The sequence below is a fragment of the Myiozetetes cayanensis genome, unplaced genomic scaffold (assembly GCF_022539395.1).
Source record: "Myiozetetes cayanensis isolate MyiCay16 unplaced genomic scaffold, myiCay2020 scf9, whole genome shotgun sequence".
NCBI classification, from domain to species: domain Eukaryota; kingdom Metazoa; phylum Chordata; class Aves; order Passeriformes; family Tyrannidae; genus Myiozetetes; species Myiozetetes cayanensis.
The window spans coordinates 1,675,872-1,702,107 of NW_026088185.1; the positions used below are offsets into that span (position 1 = coordinate 1,675,872).

Here is a 26,236-nt window from a genome sequence, read left to right on the forward strand (position 1 = left end):
AAGAGGAAGGAATTTACTTGATGAGTGGCTGTCCTCACAGTATCTCGGGGTGAATAGGCCTACTATTTTGGAGAGGTAAAGATTTCAGTGTTCTAAATTGGGAGACATGTAGGCCTGAATTTGAAAGAAGCAATTTATTTGCCCTTTTTACTTCAGGTTGAGTGGTGGTTGTACATCATTTCATTAGGAAACAACAGGAAAAGAAATCTTTCCAGATGAACAACCCCAGACAAGGGACAACTTTCAAATATTACACATTCCTCAGCTGTAATATAGGAACAAAGTAATATTATATAACCTACGGGTTGTTTTTTTGTTTTTTTGTTTTTTTTTTTTTAACTTCAAAGTACTTAATATCCTTTGATGAAATTAGTTATGTTTAAAAATATTTTATGTAAATTAACTGTTATCTTAAAATATTGCTGTTTCGTGGTACAATGGCAAAAGATCTCCTTAAATTACAAATTCAAGAAATAATTTTCTCGAATATTAATCATAAAAAATGTAACATTCTCAAATTATATTTATACATTTGAAATACTTTAGAATATATGCATAATATATGCATAGTACAGAATTTATGTAATGCAAAGGCAAGCATCCTGATCTCCTTAGGAGGAGAGCATACAGGAAACTTAGCAAAGTCTGTCTTCTCTGATTTCATTCAATGAAAAGAAAAAGAAATCAGCGGGAAAAATAAATTTCAAAAGAGGCATCTGAGAATTATCAACATCAGTAATTTTTAGGTAGGTTATGTGCAAATTGTGTCCCTCATTCCATTACGTGTGGTGCTACACCAGATGGGTTAAGCAATTCAGAATTAGCCAGCAAATTCTGCCTTTGCTCCTGAAGGCACTACATGTCAGCAAAATATTTCCACTTTCATTAAAATTTGAACCAGCAAATGGTTTGTGCTAATTATGCAAGCTGAATACCTGGTAAAAGATTTTCATGTTCGTAACACAAGAAAAAACAAATTATGGTTTCAGGCTCTAAACCATTTTGCAGCTGGAAGATTACCTGATAATTGTATTTCAATTCCAACATCAGGTTTTTGCAAAGCCCGACATGTGCAAGCTGAAGCTGGAATTGAGACAAACCAAAACACAGGTTATTCTACACATATGAAAAACCTCCCAGCCCTGTGTGTAGGTTATTCAGGAGTAGCATGAAGCTTGCAAACCAGTGCCAACTGCAATCCTGAGTAGAACAGCATGACCAAACCTGCTGGTGAAGCCGCGTGACAGCCCACTGGATGCAGGCAGGCATTTGCACTCCTCAGAAAAGCAGTCTTCTGTAAGCCAAGGCAGAACCCTAAATATTGGGTAAGAGTAGCAGAAATCCACTCATACCTGACCTTCAGTGGACAGCCAGTGACGGAGGTCAAGGATGTATCAGGAGCACCAAGTAAGAGAGTCCAGAGCAGGAGAGCAAGAGGGTGGAACGAGAGCGGGAATGAAGGCTCAGAAATTCAGAATTCAGCTGTATGAGGATGTCCATCAAGCAGAAAGTAAAACCAATAGCCTTCCCTTATATAAATAGCGTAAATATAATATCTGATATGTCAGGATTTTGGTTTGAGGAAGGCTGACTGTGAGTAGTGCAGACCTGCCAGAACCTGACAGCAAACCTGCGTCCGGCAGCGGGCCAGGACTCATCATTAAGCTTTTTCCGTTCTCATGACCTGGAAAGGATTTTACAGAAAAATACCTGAGCTCCCTTTTATTTATAATTGAGTTGTTTTCTACTAGGTGGGAAGGTAAACTAAGCTCAAACTGCTTGATAATGCAAAAGAGCAGTGTCCCCTTCCACGTTTTTGCATCAATGCATAAGATGAATTCTGGGCACTCTGATGTTGAGTAAACGTGAATTTATTAGCCATGCATTGCTTTTATGTTGTTTTGTGTGACTATACAGATGTTTTGTGGGAGGAGGATGTAGGAGCAAAGACAGGATTTGGAAAATGTTTAGATGCTTCTGATACATGTAATGCTGATGTTAGGCTTTCCTTGAAAATGGGGGAAATGCATGTGCAATTAATTAAAGCTGGGTTACTAATAAAGCATTTTGGAATGGAACACTAGAACTAAACAAAAAGGAGGAACAATCTGATGCTGATAATAGTAGATGAGGTTAGTATCAAGAAACTAAGATAGAGTAGATGCTGCATTGTTAATTAAGATCTTATTTGATTTGTTGCCAGAGATGACTTCTATTAACCTCATATTTTATATGTAGAAGACTGTAGCCTTTCAGAAACAATAGATTAGATGCAGCCAAAATGTGGGAGGATGTTTTCTGTTTGTGTGCAGCAGAGATGGGCAGACAGGCTTATAGACATATGTGTGCAGTTACTGCATTGACTGCTCCCTTCTCTGTGTGAAACCTGTGTTTGAGGGTACACTGAGATTCTTCCTCAGCTCTGTGGCTGATGCTTGTTTGGTCCTGTTTGAAAGACTGAGTCTGCCTGCCCAAATGGGAAGTGTGCGTGGCTTTACAGAGGAAAAACACACAAAGCCATCTGAAAAACAGTTCTGCAAGGCCTTGTTTACAAGTGTGGAGTTATTATCTGTGATTTTCCAGTGTATGGAAATGCCATAGTACTCAAAACCAAGTTATAGGTTGTGTTTGAGGTAGAAAGCTGTAATAGCTTGTGATGCCTCCGCTTGATTTTTAATTGGTTTTGTTTTAAGAATTCGGAGGGACACGTTAAGATTTACTTGGTACTCTCTGTATGCAAGGCTGAACCAGCTGTCACTCCTGTAGAGATTGTGAAACCCTGGCATTGAAATAAAATACTCGTGTACTCACTGGGCTCACAAATAAAACAGCAGTGCCGCAATTTCATCACACCTTCCAGGCAGGGGAAGTTTGCTGGAGTCTTGGTGACCTGATATTCCCTCCCGTGCAAGCTGTGGAGAGCCCTTGGAGCTGCTGGGACAGGGTGTCCGGCCACATCCCTTTTTCAGACGTAAGGCTCGTACTCTGTGTGACTCAGACCTTGCTGGGAGCTGTGATCCAGCCATCACAGCCTTCAAAGCTGTCAGTGGTTTGGGCTGTAGTGGTGGGAACATAACAAAGGTCTCTTTTTTTTTAGAAGGTCGAGAGGATTAAACCGAGGAAGAGTCTTCCTGAATGATAGGAACTACAGAGTTAAGGGCACAGGTTTAGCAAGAGACAACATTACAATTCAGGAATATATAATAGATAATTTCAACTTTAGCAGAATTTTTCTATAATTTTGTCTGAAATGTCTAAAATTGAGATGACCTTCCTCTGGACTTGAGTTTTGAGTGGAACCCCATCAGTAAAATGATAAAGGGCAAATGTATGATTCACTATGAGCAATTCCCCTCTTATTTTTCCTTAATTTATATATTTTTAGATTGGTATTCTCTGATTCAGTCTTTAGCATAAAATGAAGTTCTACAACATGAAAAATCTTTAATTAACATATGTATAATGGTAAGGAGGTTATTTCTGTATATGTCTTCTGTCTGTTTATCTTCAGCTGCTTAAAACTACAGTACTTTAATGGCTAGCAGGTGTATTGGTAACTAAATACTTAAGCATCAGTTAAGTAACAAACACCAAAGGTGCTTTTAGATTATTATCAGCCACCAAAATTAGAGTTTGTGAACTTTAAATGAATCTTTGAACTGTTTCAATAATATGAGATGGAATACATTTGAAAACTGATTTAGTGCCAAAACCCAAAAAGATAGATTTGTCCTCAATACCAAGAAGATGTGTTTTCACCACTAGACAATTAATATCATTTACTCATGCCAGTGTGGAAAACCAGCCTGGATTTCACTGTAAAGTAACTGTGTGAGATAGAGTTACTACAGTGATAGTTGACCTTGTCTCCATTGGGATTTTACAGGGCGTTCTCTAATGCTAATTTTCCCACTGTGGGGAAAAAAAGCCCAGCAAAAAAAAAGCAATCTAGCTATTCTGCTTTCAATCAAAGAACTCAAATTTATATTTATAAATTTTTTTTTTTTTTTTGGTAGTAGGAGTTATTTTAGTTTATATTTATTCTTTTCCAACCAGCCACATCTATATCAGGCAAGAAACATGAATAGGGTAGGACTAATTTTGAAACCTGGTAGCCTGGATAGAGAGGTGCCATAGCCTCTCATGGCCATAGATCAGGCTTTTACATTACTTTGAGTAAGTCAGGGTAATAACATGAAATAGAGAGAAAGAAAATGTACAAGCAGTGATTTGTTGAGTGTAAATGGGAAGGAAAAATAAACTCTGGCCAAGGGCTGAAAATGAATCTCATTGAGTTTCTCACTAACCTGGGCCTTCAGACTGATTTCTATTCCACATTTTCTGGATTTAATCTGCCTTGGGATTTGGAAGATATTTTTAAAGAAATAGAATAGTTTTCTGAACTCTGGAAGACTGAAGCTATTTCCATACAAAATAGCCTTCCTGGCCATGTCTCAGGTTCCCATATGTATTACAATACTGGAAAATGTGCTTTTGTTCTTTTGTAGCTGCGGTGGGATGTAGTCGATTATAAAGACACGCAAAATGTAAAGTTTGGTTTTTGTTTTTCTTTTCCATGCTTGGATTAATAATTATCACTGTCAGGAATTTTCCCTTATCAGTCTCTCCTATTTATCTTGTTCTCTGGGTACAAAACGTCTGGGAACTGCAGGGGAGTGCAGGGGGGCAGCGACTGCAGGAGGAAACTCCGAGAGATTTGCTGGGAGCAGCTGATCCCTGGGATAATGGCTTTTCAGCATTTTTTAATATGTGGGCCCTGAAGAATGCTGGGAGTGCAGTGTACTGTGGGGCATTATAAATCTGCTGGCAACAAGCTGGCTTTTCCCCTGGTGTCCTTTAAACCGAGGGGCTGAGGTGCGTGTCCTGACTGCATCTCAGTTCCGTGGTGGAGCAAAAGGCAAATTTCCACAGCCCTGGCTTGTTTTTTTCCTTTTATGCCCTGTTTGTTTGTTTTTTGATTTTTTTTCACTGTTTTGAGAGAGTTGCCAGCAGCTCTGCCAAACAAACTGTGACAAACCCTATAACCTATTAGATCTTTAAAAGAGATTAATATTCAGTGAAAGGCCTATATATTGGAGGAGACTGGTTGAAATTAAACTGAACAATTAAAACCTAAGTTTGGGCAGGTCTACTACGAAATACACTTTTTTTTCCTAGTACTTCCTGCATCCCCAGCAGCTGTTCTTTGCTGAGCTCTTTCGCAGGTGCCTGGTTCCTGCAGATGGCTCAAGGGAACACCAGGTTTTTGAGTGTGAGAGCCTCACACCTCTTGCCTCCTTGAGAAAGCAGGACCAAATATTTGCTTGTGTTTCCAGCGGATGGATGGATGGATGGAAGGTCACCTCCTGCCATGAAGGCAACGGTTCAAAGTATATCTGGTTCTTCTAAGCTGAAGCTCCTGGCTGAGGAAATTGATACTGAGGCACAGTAGAAATGGAGACTTTTGTAAGATAATATTTACCATCATTACACACATAGAGATACCCTGTGATTACTGAACCTTTCAACTCTGTTACCATGGGCAGCTGTGTATTATTTCTGTGCTCTGTATATAATTATTGGATACATGAAATCCATTTGGAAATATAGTTAAGGGGCTATTTATATAATTTTGATTTAAATATCTTACTGATTTATATTTAATTTATCGTATATATCTAATATGCTCTGAGTTTGATAAGCTAACACATTTATTTGATTATAGCTCGAAGAGCTATGATGAAGGATTTCATGTGTTCAGGTTTGGTAGAAACATTTATAATGGCTGTAAAAGTTGCAATGGAAAAGTGATTGGAAAGAAATTTGCATGATTAAATAAGGAAATGTGTTTGAATTGAGTATTGCTAGAAACTGGTGGCCATGATAGCAACACCATCCAAACACATGGAAAAAAATCTTTTCCAAGAATACCCCCAACTTGCTTTTATCATCTTTCTTGTAGGAAAGTTTTCTGTCTGTCTTTACTTTCTCTTTGGATTGCTGCACTTTGGTAAATAAAAAACAGATAGGATTAAAGAATGATTAACAATAATGTAATATACTCCTAATACAAATTTTTTTGATGCCTACTCTCATATGAGTTTGATTTTTTTAAAAATATAACCCTACCTTCTTAAATTGGGCTGCTATTTTGTTACAATGTCCATTTTTTTAACTAGTCAGAGCACATGCTAAATGTCTGTTAAATACAGTATGTTGAACCTGGTACATTTGGACTATTTGAAAGACAGAAAGAAATTCTATGCACACAAATCCATCAAAAATTCAGAATGAATGAAATCCCAGAGTGATCATGTCTGTTTTCCATTTAGTATAAATACTATCCAGCACAGAGCAGGATATTATAAATAATGTAACATATAAGCCGTGGAGCAAAACTTTGGGGGTGATTTTAATTAAGGGCAAGAAAAAGGGAAATTAGTATTTCAGGCTGTGGCTCACATTCTTGAAGGGGCAAACTTCTGAACATGCAAAGAAACCGAACCCTCACCTGAGTTGGTGAGGTGCTACTCGAAGTCCCTAGAGGAGATTCTGCAGCTTTTTATACCCTGTCCATGTATATATCCTTTGGTAAACAGTTAAAAAATCCACTGTGTCAGTAATAGGGGTTTATCAGTGTTTGTCTTGCCAACAGAAGTTTTTATTTCGAGTTATTAAAAAATTCTGGTTTAGGCTCAGATCCAGATTTTCAGAATTTCTCTGTAAATGGGAGCTGAAACTTGGTTTAGTTTAAAACAGGAAGAGAAGAAGAAATCTCACGTTACCTCATGCTGTTTGCCGTGAAAGATGGTTGTCCAAAGTGCTACAATGACTCTTAAAATGCAATTGAGAGCAAACTTCCTAACAGATAAAATAGATCCTGAGCTTGTGAAGGGCAAGGGTGGGTCTGATTCAGCTGCTTCAGGTTTCCAAACTGTTCATCAGCGGGAAGGAGGGCTCCAGGGTCAAGTCTGCAGTTCCCCGAGGTAGGATTGGCACCATCCCCTGGGGGCTGAAATGACATCATTCTGAAATGACTTTCATCCTGGGGATGAAATGACAGAATCACAGGCTGGCTGTGATTAGCAGATAGTGCCAGAAGGTAAGTAAATAGCAACAGGATGTATTTCTACTCACCCTGTGAGAGAGATCACTCAGTAGATTCTAAATGGAAGAGGCCTGGGAGATAAATTTTTGCAGCATTGTTTTGATTTTCGTTACACATCTCGGGGCTTTGAAGTCGTTCTGGCAAGTGATGATGTGGTTTGTTGTTGTTGGATGTCTCAGCATGCGTTCATTATGCTTACAGCACACATGAAGATTGCAAATAAATGGAATAAGCCATTTAAAAGTATGCTATGTACCGTAGGAAGAAGAAATTTGAGGAATGTGTGTAAATTTTAACCACTCACCACCTGTTTGCAGTACAAAAAAGCTGACAGATGCTGCCTCCTTTCTGACCCTAAGTTATGGGTAACTCCTGAGGAAGGATTCCTTTAACATAAAAGTTGCTTATGTTTCGGGGTAAGTGTTTTTCAGAGTGGTGTTTCAAGCTCCTTCATGCAAAAAGGGGTAGTTTCCTGTAGCAAACTTCCTGAATTTTGCTCTAAATATTTTAGTAGTGGCAGAAGAGTTTTACTGGATGTACTTTTTACACTTGGTGATGAGGTAACTGGAGCAATCTAAACTTATAGACACAGCAAGGAAAATGGACTAAAAATGATATTAATAGTTCAGGTTTTTTTATCCATCATCTCCTGCAATATGCCACTACAAGGGATTCCCTTTTTTAAAAAAAGAGGGAATCCAAGACTGAGCACCAGTAATGGCCTGCAGAGGGGCACTTTAACGCATGTTGATGTGAACAGCTGATGCAGGAGCAGGAGATGATTGTGTGCTGGAACTTTAGGCTGCAAAACTTAGACCAGTGGTTTTCTTTGGTAGAAAGCTTTGATATTTGTTAAGCCAGAATTCTTCCTCTGGGTGTTTTGAAGAGTTCACCATGAGAAGCTGCAGTATGAGTGGGTGGGATCTGGCAGGAAACCACCACTTACAGGGCAGAAAAATGATCTCCTGTGACATAAAAATAGATGTAAAGTGTGGCACAGAAGCTCTTTTGTCTCTTGAGCTTGGCAAGCTTTCTGGGGGGATGGAAATTCATGTGAAAGTGCTTATTGGAGGTATTGATCAGAGGTTTATCAGTCACCCACTGAAGGAGAATGGAACAATTGCTGTACAGTGGCTTTTGAACCAGCTGGGATTTAGGAGCAAAAAAAAAAAAAATCAATTATTTGCAATAATTGAATAGAAATCCAAAGGTGTAAATTGTGCTGATTTTGCCTTAAACAAACACAACCATGATATTTTAAACAAAGCCTAGTTACCTTTCAGAAACGCTTTGTCAGAAGATTCGGTTTCAGTTTTAAAGCTTTTGGAACAGATCTTCACGAAGCATGTAAGAATCACTGGAGAACAATTAAGGCAGATTTTAGGTTTTGGTTTGGAAATGGGCTTTTCTTTTGCAGCAGAGCAATTTCAGAAGACGGGATGTGGTTTTGCTTGGTATTGGGAAATAGTAGTTACCTGTCTCTCGTTCTTGCCAAGTTTCTTTTGGACTGCTGTGTGAGATCTGATGTTCCCAATGGGTCTTAATATTTACAGGACAATGTTTCAGTTTCTGGGATTTAGGAAAATAGTGTTTCAGTTTTATTAACTCATGCTTTTGGGGTGGAGGCATCCTACAAAGCACATGGTGACAGTCTAAAAGATGTAACTTTTCTCAAAAATAGCAAATAAAGGGTCTTTATTTTTTATATAATTTGCATATAGGGAATCTTTTACAGACCATAAGCATCTGTTGTAGGAAAAAACCGCGTAATCAATCTAATTTGGTATCATTAAAGACTAGTTATTTAAAAAGCTCAGTGACTCTTCAAACTGCTCTATTGGTGGGGGCATGCAGGCAGTTCCCAGTGACCACTGGCTTGCTGGCTGTTCTGTCCTTGTCCTGGGATCCTTGTTGTAGGATCTGCACTTGAACTGTCCCAGGCTCAAGAGCTCACCCTGTGAGCACAGTGCAGGTGTGTTTGAAGGTGTTGATGAAGAAACTGCATCTCCCTGGGCGAGCAGAATCTTTTCCTACAGTCCTTAAGACACCCTCCTGCTGCTCTCTGACTGACTCATGAGGAGATGGGAATTTATTGCTTAGGACTGCTTTGCTAGGCACTGTGAATCAGGCTCAGGTTGTGTCCTCTGTGCTAACACATTCACAGAAATCACAAGTTCTGAAAATGTACTCTTTCCAACACCCTGTGACATCCCCAAACCTTACCTCGATTTCAGATCTTGGGGCGTGTATTCTCATGGTTTCACTTCCCTCTCCTGTTAGCTGAGGTGGAATCTTTATCACTGAGTTAAAATAATTTCCCCCTTTGTGGAGACTTAAAAGTTCCCACCTGTTAAAGGAGCATTATAATGGAATAACTGCTTAGTATCAAAGCTGTGTTTATATATATATATGTGTGTGTATATTTGTATATATTGAGTCCAGGATGAAACTGGGATTTCAGAAGGCAAACATGGAATAACACTTGCTCAGTTCTATATCTGGTAATAAATATATGGGGCATGAATGGTGAATACAAAAAACTGGGAGTCCTTGTGGATTTACACCTTTTAAAGCTAAGTGGTCAGTCAGTCCTGAACAGGGAATTTCACCACTGTGAAGAAGGCAGTATGATGTTGATCTGCAAACCATGAATTTTATCCCAGAATTTGCCTCCAGTACTTAAAGAATAATTCTTCCAAAATATTTGGGTGAACTGCTTATTCCATAGCACCAATAAATACAGGTCCCTATAAAATTACGTAGTTTGGAATAAAAATAAAAAATCACGTTGTCCGAATGAAAATATGGATATATATATATATATATAAATAATTTCTGTAGCACTTTGTTAAATTTGTGAAAGATTATTCACTGGATTCTTGTGTTTGGAGGTGAAAGGGGACTGAAAGACCATCTATTCTCTGGCCCTTTTATATCACTCTTCATTCACTCTCACCACTTTACCCTTGAGCCCAGTATTCTGTGTTTTTATTGGTTACATCACTATTCAAAAACATAGTGTGCCTCATTGTCCTAGTTTTTTTTCAGAATTGTTAAGGTACCTTTTAGGGTTTTTTTGGGTGGTTTCTCACCTATCTAATTGGAGAATGTGGTCTCTCAGGCCACAGAGGTGAGGTTCTTTGTGGGCATTTGGTTCTCATCTGTGCCTCTTGACAATGTCAGTGGGGTCTATTTGCATGTTGGAGGTCTTGGGACCTCAGCATTTGCTTAGTATTTACAGAGATGCATATTGAAAGGTAGCAACTGTTACCCACTGTTTCATTCCTAACATGACATCATCTTTATTATTCTTTTGTGCCTCAGTGAAAGCATTAAAGCTCAGCAGTGATTTCTGTTACCTAGAGCTTGAAAATTGTTACCTTATATCAATATTCCCATCTAATAGAAATCTTATCCTAGTATTTTTTTTTAATTAATATTATTATTATTTTTTTAAAGGCTGACTCTAATGTGGTTATCCCATAATATTGGCCAAGGGTGTGGTGCTGACCCCATCACAACTTAGGAGGTTGCAATTCCTCGTATGGTGAGATTTGGTGGATGAGCTTCACTGGTATTTACCTGGGCCTGGAAAACAGGCTCAGAGATCAATTCTAGTTCCTTTACCTTCCTTTACCTGTGCAGGAGTCCTGAAACTGCTGCCAAACCGAGTGTGATGAAGCACAAACCTCACCTAAATTACAACATGGATAAGAAGCAAACAGACGAAGAAATTACAGAGAACTGAAATTATTTTTGAGAGAAGCAATAAGTTCAGAATTCAATCAGTACACTGAGTTTTAATTGCATATTTAATATTGTTTCTTTGAAAAGGAGCGGTGCATGGCCTATTAACATAATAATTAATAAAAGATTAGGTTAAGACTATTAGCTGAACTATTCTTTGAATCAGGTCTTGTAATGTAATTACAAAATCCTGTATTGTTGGTATGGAGCACAGGGTGTCTACAGATATATCCGTAGTGTACAGACCTGATAAATACCAAACCAAAACTTTTAATCCATGTGGATATTTCTGCAGTGGAATCAATAAATGCAGGGCCTAAGAATGATTTCTGTGGTGTAGTAATTTCAGTTTGATAATTTTCAACCATCTCCATGAAGTGATGTCTTGTTTTGTATTTAGAGGTTGTGTATTTTCTGCTGATCAAATAGAAACTAGTGAGTACAGGTATTTCTGGTGTTTTATTCAGGATTGAAAAATATTAAGATTTTTATCTAGTTTCAATGGCCAGACACCCAACATATATACAAGATTAATTTTCAGAATCGACTTTTATTTTTTCATTTTTACTCCTTTATTAATGCTATAACTGTATCTCACTCAGCAGTCACCCTTCAGTTTTGCTGGAAAGATTCCATAAAGTACAACAAGCAATCTCTGAGCTATGTGGTTTGGAAGTTCTTATATTTGATTTATAGACTGTATTGAGTGTAAACTACACTGCTCTGCTTAATATCAAGAGCATAAGAGGCCCTGAAACAACAAGGCTGTTTATATTCTTCCAAGTGTTGATATCCAAGGAATGCCTCAAAGTGAGGTTTGCTTCTGAACACAGCATATTTATAACTTTCTGTTTGTTAAAATGGGGCAGGCAAGGATGAGGAACTTGAAACTACGTTAACTTATGTTGTTCTTCTAATACCCTGAAAGGATATTTTGCATCCCAGAACCTCGTTGATGCAGGTCTGTCGAGTCACTGTCATCAAAAATACGACTGGAAAATTAAAAAAAAAAAAGGAGATACACTTTGTAGTGCCTCAGGAACACTCTGTGTTTTGGTATAATGTATTTTTAGCACTAAGTTAGACTTTTAGTCCTGGTGTTGAAGAAAGGCACATTTTCACCTCACAGATTTGCTCCTGGTAGGAAAAAAAAATTAGAAAACCTGTAAATTATACTCTACGATAATTTTAAATTACTGGATTTCCAAATTGATGAGTATTGTATCACAATCAAATCACAGCAATCTCTTCTGTAATATAGCACTTTATCAGATGTGCACAGTGGGGTGCACCTTATATTGGAAATAAACCTCTCCCTGTTTGTCCCACAGTATATCAACAGGGAAGATTCTCCATGCTCCCTCAAAGTAAACACAAATTTATATAATTTTTGCTGTGTTTGCATTTATTAGCACAGAATTGCACAGGAGGCTACGCCCCTGCTGAAGTGCTTAAGTAATTGCTCATTCACTTAAAATCCTCTCAGAAAAGAAAACCCAAACAACTGTCTTCCAGTGTCTAAAAATTGCCTCTTGGGGGGATTTCTCTACTGAAACCCCAACATATTATGTGATTTACATAATATATAATTTCATATTTTTATACATTGAAAGAAGCTTGCTCTGGGTGGGAGCAACCTTTGTTGTGCTTTGTACGTTCTCAGGGTTTATATGTGAGAGTAACTGCAATAGCTCCTGGCAGCTGTTACAAATTTAATCTGTCATGTTGACAGTGTTTAATTTATTATTCATTTTTAGTGCTTTCTACAACAGTGAGAGAACCAAAACAGCCCACCGACCACAAATAAACCCTGTCAAAAAGTCCCCTGTCAAGCAGTGAGCGATTTCCTTGTCAGGAAGGAATTTGTGATCCCGATACAGGAGGAAATTCCAACACCCCAAAGTTTCCAGCAGAAGAACAGAGAGCCAGGCAACCTGAAGTGGATTGTAAGCGTACAAAGAGGAGCCTGATCCAAATTTAATGAGGCTAAAAAATGGTTTAGGGATTGTTAAATTAAAGGGCTCTAAACTATAACATTAAATTTTGGATTGGATCCAGAACTGGGTATTGAGAGAAGCATTGTTATATTTACTTTTTACATAGGTCTTAAAAATTATTCATTTTCAATAGATAGAATTAGTGAAAATGCATGAAATTATTCCAGATAATCATCAGTTCTAGATCAAAGCCATTGAATGCTTTTGGGAAGGACAAAGCTGAATTAATGTTTTCTAAAACATATCTGTAATTTGTTAACGTGGGCGTTGTTTCAGCCGTAATGAAATCTGTGTTGGCTTACCCATTAGATGAGATTTTTATTTTATTTGAGACCTAACCTTTCCGTCTCTCACAAATAGCTGTTTCCCCCCCTGTTTTTACAGGTCACTCCTGAGATTTTGTCTTTCTAGTTGAGCTAGAAATGTTGCCTGCCAGCTGGAAACTGCTGGAAACAGGGAGGCCTTTTAGGGAAATGCTGACACAACTTTATCTATAGCATAGCTGTGTGAACCATCTGTTTCCAATAAGGTGGTTATTATCTGTTCTTGTCAAACTTATCACTGTTTTGCTCTCTTCTTCGAAATGCAGGAGTACAGTTGCAGACATGATAAGAATGAGCTTTATGAAGGATGGTTTTCCCTTTTGATACTATGCAGGTTAAGATATCAATTTATGCATGTTTATTTCATTGCCAGAGGCAAAAAAGTTATATTCCATTTCTATTCTCCCAGCTCTTCAGTTTTGGCAATCCTTCAGGGAAACAACACAGAGGACCAGACTTAGACGTGTATCTCATTCTGCAGCTTTTAAAATTACCACCCATCCACTTGTTTAAAAAGTGGTGCAGCAGGTGACTGTGCTGAAGGGCTGTTGTGAACAGTGGGAAAGTCTGTCAGCAGTGATGTTGATCCATTAACTCCAGTGCCACAGTACCTGCTCACACAAATTGAGGGTGAGGTTCTCTGCGTTAAGGCTGTGAAAATTTGTCTGGTTCTCTCTTTTGCTCATTTAGTGCAGTTCTGTCCATTGTCTTTATCATGTATAAGACTAAGATTCATGTCAACAGGTACATGTTAGGAGACCAGAAGCCTTGAAGGATTTTGATTTAGACTTTGAATAAAAGCAGAGAAGAATTTATTCACATGATGCTGCCAACGTGGTGCTGAAGGCCTGCTGAAGGTATTCAAGAAGTCTTGTGGGTGGTCTAAGAGTATAAAATACATTTGTTTTATTACATGCATCTAGTTGATTCTCGGTATGAGCCTACTAACCCGGTAGGATCAGTGCTATTTTAAAGATAATACAGTGATGATATATTTAGCCTTATTTGCACAAAAGATTGTTGGGGGTGTAGCTGTGTGAGTCTGTGTTAGCACAGGTCACTGGTGAAGCAGGAGTTAGGGAGGAAGGGCAATGGCAATATTACATTTCTTCGCTAGTGTGAGTAAATTTAGCAATGGGACATTGCACTCCGGAACTTGTCACAGACTTCTAGTGCACTTTGTGGATAGATGCCAGCTATCTCTAATTATCTGGGAATTATCCTAGAACAGTGATAGATACCTATGTGAAAAACAGATGCTGATCAGGGGACTGAAAGTCAAAATCTTAAGCAGGTGTAAACTGGAGAAAATTCTGTTTACCGATGGCTCCTGACTTCTCAGAGCTGTGATTCTTTCAACCAGCTGTGAATGCAACATCATATTTCCAGCCTTTTTCTCTTAGTGGAAGAAATATGAGTATCTTTGGTGGTGCTCGTGGTGACTGCAATGTTCTGAAGGTGCTAAAAGATTAGAGTTGGTTTAAAAGCCATGTTGAGTCTGCAGTTTAACATCCCTAATTGATTAACCGAATTTCAGCGGGCGGGTAGAAAACAGAACATGCTGATTTGCACACAGATGTTCCAGTCCTGCTTTACTCAGAGGTGTGAGTGGTGACCCAGGCAATAAAGCCACCTCTTAAAGGTCCTGAATGTAAATATCTTACCGGCTTTGAAGAACCAGGATGATGATGTCACTTCTGTCCTTTGATCATAACAAGCATCGGACTTTACTGTTGTTACCAAGAGCTTGTTCCAACATATTCAGTACTTTGCTGAACTGGATTCCTGTTTCTAAACAGATGGTAAAAGAATGGCAAATGCTTGTCTGTTTGAGGTGGTGTGAATTACTTCTTGCTATGAAGTTACTGATGCTTAAAAAATTGTTATCAAGCAGTCCTTGAATGGGAAATCGTGCTGTTAAGGTATCTTCTTGATGTAACTCTCAGAGGTGGAAGGTGGTGAAGTAAAGGAAAGATATGCTTTTTCCTTAGGGAAAAGGTTTTAGAGGAAGAATTTGGGGTTCGGGGGAAGATAAACTGGAAGAGTTCAGAAATGAAATTACATAGGAACCTAAAAAGGTAGGAAATGAAGGTGCTTTTTGAGGAAAAGTTAAGACCTTGAAAGACTCAGATGAGCTTGTGATAAACTGGAGTTTATCTGAACCAAGCAAAACATCATTTGAGCTTCTCCAGGGACTGGTTTGAAAAATATTGAAGAGATGTGGTGAATGGCCTTGTATCTTGTTTGTATCCAAACTGCTGCTTCAGTCATAGAATGTTTTTTCAATGCAAAACCTCAATAATTCCATGTTCAAGTACAGCCCACAGGGCCCTAAAGTGAACCTTTATGTCCTTTATGAAAAGTCCTAAGTTGTGAGGTTCAAAGGAGTAGTTGGGCCGTTATTATTTGTTGCTTGTATTGCATCAGGAAATTTCAGTGCATCTAAATGTAACACAATAAAGCTTTGCATGGGGTTAAAGCCCACTGATAAAGTAGTAGATTTTTTTATTTTTTTATTTAATTCTATGCATTCACATGCACCTGGTTGCAGCTCCTAGCTCTGCTTTGAGAGTGAACTGGTCTGGTGCAACAAGTCGTGGGTATTTGTAGTGCTTTGCTTTGCAAGCCAACGTTCTTGTAACTTGGATGCTGCCTCCTTGGGATTTTAAGGGCTCATCTCAAAGAAACAATAGTAGGATAAAATTAAAAAGATCTGGAAAATGATAAAGTAGTTCTGAAAGGAGGAACTGAGGGAAATACAAAGTAGATTAAGTTCAAAGCAAACAGTAGCTGGAGGTGATGACGGCTGGTTTGTTTTAAACTACTCAGCCCTACTTGAATTTTAATTTATTCCAAACCTTTTTAGTACAGACTAAAGTTCATAATTCTTCCTCCCTGAAGTATGGAAAGATATCCAATGAATTAGAGCAAGAGAGCCTGCAGGAAAGCCTTTCATTTCCTCTGTCCCAGAAACCATAATCCTGCAGGACAGCAAAGTAATGGCTGGTATGTGTCTTTTTAAAGGACATTTATCAGTGGTATGCATCTAAATGACAGGGTGGATAGGATTTAGTCTTTGCTGACCTTTTTTTTTTTTCCTTTTTAACATTTGGTGGGGATTTTTTATGCTCATTTTTCATATGTATGGACCAAGAATTGGGGCAATACCGAAGCATAATATAGTAACAAAGAGAGTCTCCAGATGGACAAAGCTGACTCCATTTACTCTTCCACACTGGGTTTTTCTTAAAAAGTTAATGTAGCCATTGTCTACCTGAAGACATCCTGGAAGTTGCAGTTTGCAATCACCAGCCTGTGCTAGAGAGGAAGCTGCTTATAAATAGCTGGGTTTTCCCAAGCCAGCCTGGATCAGTTGGGGCAACCTAAAAAAGGTCTCATGACTCAGAAATGGTGGCAAAGATGGAATTGGGTCAGGTGAAAAATGAAAACATTTTTCCCCAGCTTGACTTGGATGTTTATTACAAGGCTTTTATTGGTGTGAAGTTCTCTCTTGCAAATCCCAGTGGGGTTTTTTTTTGACTGAAATAGGTAATTTCAAACATCCTGAGAATGAAAGGTTTTCAAGCTATGTATCTAATAAAAATACCCTCCTTGATATTTCAGTACTGTAATGTTTTCCAACAAAAAAAAACACCACATTGTAGAAAAATTCCTGGCCAACTCTAATTGTATTTCTTTTATATTCATTCTCAAGGATTTTTTCATCCCAAAGCTTTATTGAAACGAACTCCTCCCTACTCACTTGTTTTTTACTGACTTTGTTACTTTTTTTTGCACTGAAAGAAGGAAACTCTTTATTGCTCCTGTAAGTAATAAGGAACTTTAACTCTCTCTCGGACATGACACACATCTAAATCACTGTCTCTTCCTCATGTATGTATGTCTGATTGACTTCAGATTACAGTTAAAATCTGGGCTGCTCCTTTATCCCCCTCCTCCCTGTGATGCTGTGCAGAAAGCAGCCAGGATGTCCTGAGGGCTGCCAAAGCCTGTTCCATGTCATCTTGAAACCAGAAGTTGCTGACTGAGCCGTCTGAACTGTGGTAAAAGGTAATGGTGGCAGAAAAGAAACAGAGGCTTTGTTCCTGGAATTTTGGCAGCCTTTTTTTTGCTCACCATTCTCTCCCTTTTTTTTTTTTTTTTTTTTTAAATTTCTCAGAGGCCCAGAATTTCAGCAAATGAATAGCTTTGCTGTACAAACAGCATATTACGAGTGTAAGCTTTCCAGCAGTACCTTCCTGCTCCACCCAAACACTGGGTGGTTTTCACTTCAGTTTGAAATGCTGAGCCTGTTGGAATGCAAGGATTTTTAATTATGGAATCGAATCTCTTGCTAATTACCAATCTTTATTTTTAGGTGAAATGGAGGGTGATATTAGCCGGCAAGGATACATTTAGGGGCTTACACGAGTCCACTTTGCAAACCACAATTTAGGAAAGCTTTGTGGAAAAGGCAGTGTGTAATGGTAGGTTTCTACTGAACTTCGATGTGTATAGCTTCAAAGAATGAGGATGCTTGGGCAGCAGCAAGTGTGTTTCTCTTAGATGTAACAAGAAAAGATATTCATGCACATTTTGTCTGACTTCAAAGGAGCTAAATCCCACAAAGCAAAGAAGGCAAACCTGTTATTTTGCAGTGCATTGTTACTTTACCAGTTAGACTCCTGAGTGTTGTAGCATATGTGAAAAGGGAACAGTGAGACTTGTAAGATTTTGAATAGGTGGGTGCAGAGAAGAGCAGACTGCAGATAGGGGCTATTTCTGTAATGAATTTTCCCTTTGCCATTGAGTTGGTTAAATCTGATTGCCTTCTACAATGAGATGACTGGCTTGGGACACAAGTGAAGAGAGTGGATGCTGTTTACCTTTGGTTCAGTAATGTTTTTGGTGCCATTTCCCATAGCATCCCCAGGAAAACTGGGGAAGTATTCAGTCCTATATTCAGTATTGGACTGAATGAGTGGATAAGAGGGAGGATGAAAAGCTGGTGGGACTATGGAGTTCAAAGAGTAACAGCTGGCAGTTCAGAGCCCAGCCGGTGGCTTGATCATGGTGACATTCCTCAAGGATCAGGGCTGGGAACATCAATCAAATGCTTATTTTAGAAACCTGCCTGGCACTGTAAAACCTTGCCCTGCATGGCTTGTTCCTTGGGCAACAGGTTTCTGGTTGACTGGACAGCCAAGACGGTTTCTTGTGAATCGCTGATGGATTTACCACAGGAATCCAAATGGACTGTGAGTGGAAACTGTGTCTTGATGATACTGACACAGGAAGCAGCTGAGAGAATTCTCTTCACAGCCAAAATGCATTAGTTTTTTCCTAATGCACAGCAGTCCAAGACCAAAATCAAACATCCATGGATTCCAGAAGGGTGAGCCAAGATAGACTGTAGGGGAATATTACATTTTCATCGTAATCTTGCTATTTTAGACTGAAGTTTAAATATGTTAGGAGCAGTTCCTTATGTCCTGATCAGATTGGCTTTAGTTTGCAGTAGCAGCGTGTTGGGCAGAACTCCCACTGTTGGGGTGTGTTTGCTTCCAGAATGAAGCCTCTTATATTTTAGCAAATGTGCTAATTGCAGATTTAGTTCTGTTTTAATTTTAGAGACAATGCCTGTATTGCTGAACTTGTGAGTGTTCAGCAGTGCTGAGACCAGGCCCTGCCTCCAGTGACTGAAATGCTCCTGCTACAGGTTCTCTTTTGTAAGCTCCCCACCGTAAGAATCTGCTGTTTCTGTGGGACCAGCCTGCCTTCATGCAAATGAAGTGACTCCACTTAAAAATGCCATCCCAGAGTCAAGAATGTGCTCCAACATTTTCCTAAGGAAAACAAATGATCTCTGTTGCCTCAAGCCTCTTTTGAAATAATAGAAGATAATAGTTGGCCATGATAAGCACTTTATTTAGGCTTTTTCTGCACTGAGTCAGGAATAAAGTTGGGGTACAGGCAGCAATAGCTGAACTGACTTCACTCTAACTACCTTGCATGACAAAGTCCAAGCAGGGCACTTGTGGCCTTGTGGGCTCCAGCAGGGACCAGGCACCCTGCTACTGACTTCAACTTCTGGCTGCTTTGCTCCAGCTGCTGAGATCTGCAATCGTGTTTTCTCAGGCATGCCCTGAATGCCTCCCCATTGCAGTCCCTGTTCAGCCTTAGACATTTGGAAGTAATTTCATTTCCCACTGCAGGCTTGAGGCTTGATTGGTGTCATCTGAGAGTATTTGAGCAACCACTGCTGGCAGATCAGGCTCTTCCAACTCCCTCCTTCACTCTCTTCTCCTGCAGGCACCAAGCGATGTGTCCCAGCCATTCACTTTGGTTCACAAGTAGAATCAAAGTGAAAACAGAGAAAAAGAAAGCAAACATGTTTACATCTGACCTCCTTCATGGGATAACTCCAGTGAGTTAGTCTGACAAAGTGCTTTCGAAGTAGGCAGGTCCAAGACTGTGGGGTAACCAGGAGGAAAGGGCCAGTCCAACCAATCTTGGAGCCAAGTGTTGTTGCTGCTGCACAATTCCCTGCCCTGTCTGGGATGTTTACAAGGGTTGAGACTTGTTCAGCAGCTCAGGAACGGTGAGGTTAAGATGCAGATACACACCAGATGCTCTCAGGGAATTGAACAGTATAATAAACACTGAATAGTGCTGTGGGACCAGCAAGAGAAACCCTTTTTACTGGAAGGGATCCCAGTATATTCTGCCTTTGTATTCAGCATGTGTCACATCTTGTAATAAGAACATTCTTCTTGATTGTTCTGTGTTGGAAATGAAATTTACCCATAAAAAGGCAAGGAAAACTTCTATTTTTACTGATGGAGACATAAATCTGTGAACCTGAGAGCTGGGGAAATAGGGACCACCCCCAAACCAAATGTAAGATGGATTCCATCCGGTTAAGGGAACAGTGGAGAAGCAGTTGCATACTTTAGATATTAATTTAAAGTAATTTAGGAGGGTTTAAACTGTATCTTAAGCATAGTTTTTCCTATTCAGTTTTCCCCATTCAGCAAAATTTGAAATCATGATGCTGACTGGAGAAAACATTTATATATTTTGGCACAGTTTTCTGGAAGAAAAAAACCCAGTTGCCCTTTACCTGAGAAATCACCTCCTCTCCTGAGTCAGGGTGTATTGTTCAGCTGTTGCTTTTTGCCTGTGGACTGGTGTTTAGAGCATGGAGACTGGGTTTCCTTGGTCGATGAATCTGAGAGGGTGAACTCCCTCCCCTCAGTGCCAGCCAGAAGCCACTGGCCAGGTGCAAAGTGTGTGCCTTTAGTGAGGCTTTCATGAACTGCCACAGTGATTTCAGCAATTAATTAAGTCTCTGCTTGGGTGCTGACTTGCACCTTGATACCTAGCAGTTTTTATTCATACTCAAAGTTGTTTGTGGGCTCTGCAGGAAAACCAGTTGAGTCTGTCATTTTCCAGTCCTAAAATACGTGTTTTAAAATTATCTACGTCATTTAAAAATAACACCCTGGGGAGTTTTCTACTTCTGAAACAAAGCACAAAGAATTGGAGCTCCTTGTCTAGAGAGCTGACCCCCTCAATCACATGGAAACTCATTTGGACTTAATAGCATGCAATATCTTTTAATCTGTGGAGTGATTTTTAAAAAATTAACCTTCTCAACTTTGTAAATTACCCTCTTGAGGTTTTTTTGTTTTTTTGTTTGTTTTGTTTTGTTTTTTAAGCAGGAACTCTGCAGGATGGATTAAAACCCCCCATCCCTTTTCCTAAGAAAAAGTTCTGATGAAACCTGGTTTCCTACAGGTTTGTAGTTTAAACTGTGTGCCTGTGTGCATTTCCAAAAGTACAATGCCAGGGATTTGTTGTTATCCACTTGTTTTACAAGGGAGCATTGGTAGGGCACTATCTTGGAACTCTCTTCCTAACTTTGTGCGTGCACAAAATTGGCAATTTTGTGCATCAGTTTGGTCTTTTATTAGTTAGGGATTCCAGGTTCATCCTCATGTACGTAACAGTAAAGTTACATACTCTGTGTGTTAACAATTATTAACAAGAATTGTTTCTGTGTAACAAATGCAAAATAGACTTTGTATTTGTCAACACTCCTGAGAACTATCTGATTTTCAAAACAATTTGTGTTCACATTACAATTTGCAAGGTATGATCATTAGGATAATCCTTTATTTAGTACAACTCCAAAAAAAGTTACCAAAAGATAAACAAAACAAGCAGTCTGATTCTTCTTGGAGTAAATGAGAGGCTTCTCCCATTGATTTGAAGGGAATTGGATCAAGCCCTACCATTTGTTGTGGCAGGCTGACAGTCAAACATTATTAACACCGAGCTCCTCTTGTCCCTGCCTTGGCAGTCTGTACACATGCACAACAGTACATCTGCAGAATGGTTGTTAGCACATATCATCCTTCACTTTTATTTACTTCTGCACCTCTGCTTTGTGAGCCAGCAGGATTAAATTTTGTAATGCATATCTTGAAACTCTGCTTTTCATATTCTAGGTTGTTTTTTTTTTTAGCTTAAAACCCACTGATTCTGTGTAATCTTGTATTTCCCTATGCCTTTCACAAGGTAGTGAGGATGACAAAGGGAGGATGAGATGAGCCCTGTGCAAGCTGCTTTGTTTCCAACCCTTTTTCATTAAAAGAAAAACCCCCATACCTCTTCTGTTCCAGTCTTTTCACGTGAAGCAATGCAAGAGCATTGGGGTTTGGTTACAGCATGCATCATGAAGTTCCTGTTGGCAGAAGAAAGCCTAAAACTGGCAGGCTGCTCTTTCAGTACCAGTCATCATCTTCTCTGCCCTTGTCAGGCTGTGTTCTCTCCTGCTGTAGGTCTGTCAGCCTTCAGACTCCTTTAATCAGCACATTGGTAGGACTAGTAAAAATGGAGCTGCTTTGATGTCAAATCCTTTTCTTTTCTTGACCCTTCCATCTATGATCCAGGTTGTTCATGCCTGCAGAAAACCTTTATATCTGTGTGTTTTGCTCGGGCCATTTCTTTCCTCAAGCAGGGCACTGAGAGATGTATTTTCTTCCACCATATACCTGCCACCACCTGAGCTGAGGTAATGATGTTTGACTGCTTCTACTTTTTATGGTGTCATTTTCCTTAATTTTTTTTTTTTCTTTTTATTCTACCTGGTTCCATGCCCAGGCCTTACTTCCCTTTTTCATATGCAAGATGTGAACCAGAAGTTGGTGAAAGAAATATGGGCACAGTAATGTGGAGTAAAAGTAACTTTAAACAGCAAACAAAGCAGCAGTAAATTTTCAGTTTTTGCTTTCAAAACGAAGCGTATCTGGTGGTGAAAAATTGAAATGGTTTCATATGCTGCCTTTTAAAAAACACTTGTCCTGCTGTTGGCTTGTTGAGGAGTGGAATTAACCTTGAGAGAGATTCGCTCAAAACGAAAACAGGCTCAGCACAGACTGCCCGAAGCAAGGTGTGCCTTACACACCCTGCACATGCACAGACTTCTTTGACACTTGCTTGTGATGACTGATGGATGCTGACAGCCATCTAGTGGCTGGGATCCTGTATGGTGTCCCCTGCCCCTCTCACCCCCCAGTAATTGGTACAGTTTCAGTGTTGACACCAAAGTGGGCCTGGGTATCTCAGTGCCCGGTACGATTTTGACTTCCAAGCTGTTGATTCGTAGTCTCTGAGTCTGATGATCCAGTGCTTTAGCTATAACTGACTATTTGACCTCTGAGAAATTAGTTTCTTTAAGGTAAAACTGATACTCCAACACAGCAACACACAGCAGGAAAAAAAATGGCATTGTGCTTGCTGTGCATTTCATTGAAATCCTCTTTCTGAAGGTTGGTTGTGCAAGCTCATGGATGAATGAGTCCTCAAATGTATCACTGCGTATTTCTCCTGCCTTGCCTTTTATATTTGCAGACTTCTTTGGAACTCAATTTCTCCAGCTTCGATGGTTTGGCAACCCTGTAAGTTCTTTAGTCAGTCCAATAATAATCAGAATTGTACTTTTTTTCCTGTAAGAAAGGAATTGGTTAAAGGGCTTGCAGATTCTTTTGCCACATTAAGAATTTCTAAAGCTGCTTCTCAATCCATTCAACATATTGTTTTACAACTGCAGGGGTAAAAAGAACATGTGATACATAAAGAGTTTGTAAGTTGGTCTCAGTAATTAAAAAAACTTGCAAATTTCCAAGCCAGAGGGGTAATGGTAGAACGATTTCCTTGGCTGTCTTTTGCTGATCTGGGTGTAACTGGATAACATGTCTGCAGCTCAGGCCTGAGAGTAAAACGTCAAAATGTGCTTTTGAAATGAGCTGGCTTTGAAATAGCTGCTCTTTTCAGGTTACTGCCTCAGTGTAATGCAGTCACAGCAGAAAGGAAAACGAGAAGCACCAAACGTAATCATAGAATACACTGAGTTGGAAAAGGACTCAGGATCATTGAGTCCAATTCCTAAAGCTGGACGATCAAAAGATGTAAAAATCTCTGTAAAGATGTAAAAAGATGAACGTGGAAAGATGTGAAACTGTGTTTTCTGGCAGTATAATGAGGTATGGGGTTTTTGGTGTGGTTTCTTTTTTTTTTGGTGGGTTGATTTGTTTTGTTTGGTTTGGTTGTGGTTTGTTGTGGTTCTTTGTTTGTTTGGGGGTGGTTTTTTTTGGCGGTGGTGTTTTTTTCATCAGTATATCTGCGATCTGATAGGGAAGCAGACGTCTTAGTATGCTTCCAGAAGCTGGCATGTGCTTTTTTCCCCTGCCTTTGTCTGCCTCCTTCCCAGCAGAATCCAGCCACCATCTGGCTCAGCTCTGATTTGCCAGAGCGGTTGCTATGCGGTTTATTTGAAGTTATGACAGAACGCTGACTTTGGGCTCAATAACCGAGAAATTCTCATTTCTGCGAGCTGCCACTCCTTCGAGCGGCACGACGAGTTCTGAGGGTGAGATGTTAAAGGAGACACAGACCACATGCCAGACATCTGGGGGGAAAGGGCTGAGTGTGTCAGACAGCGCGTGATGTCATGCTTGCAAGGGAGAAGCGAGACGAGCGGCTTCCAAAACGCGATCTGCTGCTCGGGAAAACGATTCTCACAGTGTCATAAATGGACTGCACGCAGCAGACTTGGTTGATGTCTTTACTTCACACTGAAAACATTTCCTCCTGAGCTTCTGCAGCGCCTCTTCGAGTCCTTTGGTCGGCTGGTGTGATAATGAGACTGAAGGGGAGCTGGCCTGGTGAAAATTGCAGTTTGAGTTTCTGTTAGAGAGCTGCTGAAAGTTAGTGATGGCAGGCAACAGTTAATGACACATCTGCTCCAATTCTTCTTGACATTGATGGAGTAACTGGGCTTGAGTTGAGGCACGAAAATGAAATTCCAAATCTGCTCATATTTATTGCTCTGCAACTTTCTGTTTGCATCTGGTTTAAATTAGGGCAGAAATGTATAGAGCAGCGAAACTTTTGTTGTGCTTAGAACTGTGAATTTTTACACTAATAGCAGATTTTCTTAAGAAAACAATGGTTGTGGTCTCTGACTAGTGGGATGTGCCCTGTATATATAATTGACCCTGCTCCCAGTCTTATATCAGTTAGAAATTAGGCCTGATGGGGAATTTCCAGTAATGCATTTAACTGGATTGTCCAGCTCCAAAGACACTTCTGATAGGAAGGTTTCTGTGATCAGATGGAGCTTCCTCCCATGTAGGATTAATCTTCTCTGCAGCATCTCAGGGGTCAGATGAATAACTTTGGACTGTGAGTGACAGCTTTGCTGTGTTTGACTCAGGGAATGTCTTGGCACTGGGATTCTTGGCTTGCAAGTTGTTCCACATTGTCTAGGGACAGCCTGGGGACAGTTCATCGGTTTTGTGGATGTCTGTGTTCCTTTAGAGGACAAAATACTCATTGGGACAAAATGAAAAAATCTCTTTTTGCTGCTAAACATCAAATATGCAAGGAAAACTTTCCACTTTACTTGACTTTTGAATTCTTTCTCAGACTTAATTTTAGGAGAAGGTACTGAGATATACTCACCTCATGATTAAAAAAAAATATCCTATGATATTTAGACTGTTTGCCTACAGAGTAGGAAGAAAACAAAGGCACAGGCTTAAATGTGGATAGAACAGTCCCCAAACAGGTGGCTTTTAGTCCCCTGAGATGCTGCCATCAGTCAAATTTTTGAGATTTTTAAGTTGCAAAATCAACCCAGAGAAGTTGTTTCACCTGGGTGACAGAGGAGAAAGAAAAAACTATATTGAATGGAATTCTAATGGATAAGTATGAAATTAATCCTAAATTAGAATTCAAGGAAAAGAAAGAAAATAGTATTAAGACAAGCAAGAAAGTAAACATCCTGTAATGGAATTAAACATTCATGGTTAAACATTCAGGTTAAACTTGACATATGCAACTTCAATAAAATAGAATGAGCTCCACAGAAATGTGTGAATATGTCCATGGATAGCACACATCCATACAGTCAGTCCATGCTGATCCTACATAAAGAGTGACATAGGATAGTCTTTCATATATAGGTAAAATATTTAAGGGGCATTTTGTATGCAGTTAATATAGATACATAGAAATATTTTGTGTGTGCTGGGATAATCATGTAGGTCCAGAGCAGCTGGATTATAAATGCTGAGCAAAATAAGTGATGTGAGGAGCCTCTTGTCACTCAGGCTGGAGATCACTGCAATGGGTGTCCTTGCTGTGGGTGCTACTGGGCCAGTGGACTGTGGCTGAATGTCCTGTTTGGAGGATTAAATAAACCCTGCCTAATAAATGAGGGTTTTTTTTTTTTTGTTTCAACCACTGCCATGTCTGTTCAGCACTGTCCCAGGCACTGACACAGAGCAGGGAATCAGCAGGAGCTCCTGGGGGCAGAGTTAGTACCCCACGGAGCAGAATGATGTCCAAAGACCTGTGAGGCAAGATTCATTTAGTGCTTGTGGGGGGACTGTGCTCTCCCTGGTGACTCTGTTTTACTTCTTTCTGACCAAGAAAGAAGGTGGCAAAATAAGAAAGACTTGTGACTGATATTTAAAACTCTTTAGTATCAG

General features: G+C 39.6%; 1 protein-coding gene across 1 annotated transcript in view; it reads left to right on the plus strand.

Annotated features, from left to right (window-relative positions):
• Positions 1-26,236, plus strand: part of LOC126652754 (collagen alpha-2(V) chain-like) — a 68,492-nt gene that overhangs the window by 21,524 nt on the left and 20,732 nt on the right. The gene's annotated exons all lie outside the window — the stretch shown is intronic.